Raw genomic sequence first — 4,963 nt, 5'->3', positions numbered from 1 at the left:
CCCCCAACACTGTCACTCACGACCAGAAGTCAAGACTAAACCAATTCACCTTGGTGACCACATAATCGTTTTGTATTACCTATTTTTATTAGCCATTTCACACAATTCAGAAAAACAAAAATGTGCAGGAACTATAGGCCTGTATTTATAATATTATGAATGAAATGTGCGTTATTTGGAAGAAAGTCGAGGTGTGACTGACTTTAGCCCACTAATTCCATTAGAGTATTGCTCTATACAGTGGACCCCCCCTTGTCCGTTCCATTTGGGAGAGACTCAGAGGTGAACTGTCCCCCGCGCCGCGCCCCGCTCCCCTTTCCCCTTCTCACACAGCTTCTGTGCACGGCACCTTCTCAGCAAGCAGGGGCGCCAATTTGCCAATTCCCCACACAGTGAAATGATAGATAATAGAAAACCGCTTCGCGGCGGCGGCGCAGAGGATTTTTATTTTTTTATAACTGCTTGTGCCGCCCCGGGCGGCTGCCCGGTTCGCCCGTGCCAAAAACCGCTACTGGTCCCAAGTGCTACTGGTTAACACAATGCCTATGGGTAGGAAGGCAGACAGGCGAGCAATTAAACATCCCTGAAGTAGGCCACGTCAAAATTACGCACAAGCCATGAGTGTGCCCTGCTGGGATCCCTAAAGACAAAATAGAGAGCCAAGAATTACTCAAAAGGTGGGAGGAACCAGACATATTTGAAAAAAAAAAAAAAATGCTCTCAAGGACAAGTAATGTGAGGTTATAGTTTTATGTTCGAACAAGTTGTATCTGCTACAACTATAGCTATACATTTTAGCTTTATTATTAGCCGAACATTTGTAAGGTAATAGAAAGCTTCATTAGTATATTTAGCAGACATTTAATCACAATTGACCTCATTTAGTCTCCAAATAAACATTCCTGACCTAAATGCAATTGTCAGCATTGCCACAAGGGGCACTATAGTGAACATTAGCATAAACAGTCTTCTTCTACAGGGTTTGTCTTTTCTGTCTTTTTCTACAGTTTTCTCTACTGTGCCAGTACTGTGATGGCAGAACAACCTTGCTAATAGCTGTGCCTGAATTATACCACATTTGGTTTAATAGCAGAGACATTTAAGGTTTAATAGTGAGACACTATCGCCCCCTAGACTGTTGGAGTTTGTACTGCCAAAGCAAAAGCAAGAGCACAGGTTATGTTATATGCTGTACTATTAAATGCAATTAGTTAAACCTAGCACTTTTTTAAATTGTAAGTAAATTTTAATATGTAATTTCTTACTACTGGACTATGCTATAGTCTTTTAAATATGTTTAAAGTGTATTGCCGAATGTACCACATTTGTGGTACACTAGCATATACATTAATTTGTTTTTTTTACTGAAACTTGTGTGTCATGTATTGAAATATATTTGCATTTATTTGTAATGATGGAGTTGCAATTAAGTTATAGTATATTAACTTCAAATATAATCAAATAACATACTAGTTAAAATTACAATCAAGTACTTTATTTGTGCTTTTATATGTTAGTCAACACATAAAAATGTTTACTTCTTTAAAGCATAACAAAAACATTATTTTAAAAAGTTTTTGCCGCTGGAGGGCGTGTATTCAAAATAAACAAAGAGGCAAAGGCGTAGTTTGATGACGCCGTGACTGAGTGTGGAATCATGGGAGTTGTCCCGGTGTTTCCATGTTTTCTACAAAACAAAACCGGAAATCGAGGGTGTATGACGTCATTGGCAGGGAACACAATGACACTATGGACACGCTCCGTTTCACTAGTTAAAATTGCTTATTTCTCTGGATTTAAACATTCTTCGAAACATTTGGGATAATGTAAGTACACAAGTCAGCAAAATATATAACTCTGTTCTAGTGGTTTTTGGATATTTTAATTTAAAAATCTTACATATTGTGCCTTTAAGTACTTCAGTGGCTTTATATTTCATTAATAATGTTATAATAGTAAAAAAATTTTTTAAATATACACGAGGGAAGTCTCGTCGTAATTTTTAAATTACCCCCTTGATATTCTGTTTCATGGTGAAATTCAGTACATCACAAGTTTTGGGTTGTGAATGTCATTTTATGTAGACTTTAATATCTGTGTGTGAAACGCCTGTAGCATTTGTCAAGTTCTGACTATTTCAAATGAAACATCTCGTGCTACATTTGAACACCAAACTACGCTCTTGCCTAAAATGAGGTGACAGATGTCACAATCAGAAATCTGTTGGGACCCTGTTAGAGGGGGTCGGCATCAGCACAGTGGGAGAGCTTCCTGTTGAGATGAGTCATCTGTGTAAAACAAAACGGGGTGTTGTGGAGCTTCACTTTCAGTAAGTTTGTGGTGTTCTGTGATTTTGTTTTAACCTTGCTTGCTTTACTTAGTCATGACGGGTGGCCTGCTACCTCCCTCCTTGTGGCCAGGCAACAGCTTTGGGGTGACAGGAGCACAGCAGGACACATGCACACACACACACACACACACACACACACACACACACATACACACACAGAAATTAGCTGTAACCTCTTGAAGGAGCCAGTCCATTTCTTAAGCCATAGGCTCTGCAGTCATAGCATGTCAGATTCTTCTTACACAGATGAAAGAGACGTTTATCATGACATACATGTTTGCAAGGCTCAATCTGACTAGAAAAGATTGAATAAGTCCAACTGGATCTATCACGGCTGGATATCAACACACCCATTAACGTAAACTCCGCCAGAGCGCGTACACACCTCACGCACCGCATGCCATGCGCGCGCCCAAAGACAGTTGGACATAGTGGTGTATTAGAGGTAAAAAATGATATAAATACTGTTCGGTTTCTGGCACAAACCGATCGTTTCGTGTCTTAGGACATCAATGTGTCGTCACGAGCCGCAGGGTTTAATTTGGATTTGTCTGTGCATGTTTTTTTTACTCTCATAGATTTTGTTACCATTGCCATGCATTATACGACTGATAGACTGCAACGGCTGGAGTTAAAAATCATCATATGTGTTCTACTGAAGAAACAAAGTCACCTACATCTTGGATGCCCTGGGGGTAAGCAGATAAACATCAAATTTTCATTTTTGGGTGAACTATGCATGAAAACCAGAGGGACAGCATTGGTCCTACTTTTTGTCACTACAAATTACAAGCACCACTGTGAAATGATCTTTACAGACTCATTTAGGGCATTTTTTGAATAGAGTGGAAGTCAGAGAATCTCTGATAAAGACATATCTCAATCCTATACTGCTTTTACTGTGATGCCATTAGACTGATTTACACTGAGGTACTTATATTTTGCTTCGTCACTGAGTGTTCAAATAAATACTGATTTATGTGTTGTTTTCCACTGTGCTTTTCAGCACATGCGTCACAAGTGCATTGCCACAGGTTGTGGTGAGACACGAAAGCTTGATGCTTCAGCTGCCTCCATAGTAACAGTGAAACATTGCAGTTTGCTAAACCTTAATTTAACTGGACCTTTTTCTCCCAGACACTTCCATGCTCTTGTGTTTTCCCTGAATGTGATTATTCTGTTTAATTATTCTGTTTATTCTGTTTATTCACTAATGCAGTAGTGTGCATATTTTTATAGGTTTGTTGTATTTTCATTAGTTATCTGCTAAAACATAAATTCATTTTTATTTATTTTGTCCTTTGTGAAAAGGAAGTCCACTTAATTGTACTGAATGAGCACTTGTAGTGCACTTCAAATCTTAAAAATGTATTTAAAAAAACTATATTTCAGATAATATAATATTAATGAGGTGAAAGGCCATTTAAGCATACTTAGAGTACACTTTCATGACTGTTTCTTAACACACTTAAGTACACTTTTAAAAAGTCCACTTTGATGCCATATTAAAAGTTTTAAATCATTATGTTTTCATAAGAAGTACTTATTTTGATGTGTTGACTTCCTGTACTAATGCACGTGAAGTACTTTAGTACTTGGGAATTTGAATTGTCATGTATTATTCAATATTACATTTAAAATAAATATATATTATTTTCAGCACATGCACAATTTCATTACAAGTGTGTAAATACAAATATATTTAAATAAATGGCATACAAGTTTCAATGACATTAATGTATATTTAGTTTACCAAAAATGCATCAGTATCATCAGTAAATATAAAAATCTACTTAGGTCCTACTTAATAAATGCACTCTTAAGTTCAACTAATTGCACTTAATATAAATGTAAAGTTTATAATACATTTTCATTGTAATAACATGCAGTTAAGTGCTTGAAAACATTGCATTACGTTTGCACTTAAGTATTATTTAAAGTATATTATTTCTGTAATAAGTACTCATTTAAAAAAAAAAATCTAAATTTTTGTATCTTTTTCACAAGGGGCGGCAAAGGAGAGGCAGAAATTGACAAAAAAATGCATGTTATTAGTTTGCTTATGGCTTTGCATGAATGCAATAAAAGGATAATAAAATTAACAACATAAACATTTTTTTTTTTTTTTAATTTTTCTGTTTTTTTCTTCTTTTCATTTTAGAAATGTTCAGATTTGTGATACTTTAATGGTCAGACATATTGTAAATATAAGATATTTTCAGAATTTGTATTAAAATACATCTGCAGCTATCTGTTATGATGATAACACGACAGACTATAAGATAGTGTAACATGTACAAACAGGAAGTAGTCCAGATAAAATTTCCTAACTTTTTGAAAGGCCAATTTCCATTGTGGTAAAACCACAGACATGAAGTCAAGGGAGCTTTAAAAAAAAAAAAAAAAAAAAAAAAATATATAATTGTATTGATAAAATAAAGTAAACATGTCATTAAAACATTTAATGAAATAAAAAAAGAAAAAAAGTGGTTTGGCATAATTTTCCCCTTAAAAAATCAACTAAACTGCTCATTAGTATTTGAAAATAATTTGTACACCAAATAAAGTCATTTAATGTTACTAACATGAAAAACTTGGACCCCTGTAGATTCC

This window comes from Sinocyclocheilus anshuiensis, unplaced genomic scaffold (assembly GCF_001515605.1).
Source record: "Sinocyclocheilus anshuiensis isolate Anshui unplaced genomic scaffold, SAMN03320099.WGS_v1.1 scaffold25, whole genome shotgun sequence".
Lineage (NCBI taxonomy): Eukaryota > Metazoa > Chordata > Actinopteri > Cypriniformes > Cyprinidae > Sinocyclocheilus > Sinocyclocheilus anshuiensis.
The sequence above is the reverse complement of the archived record's forward strand: the minus strand, read 5'-3'. Positions refer to the sequence as shown.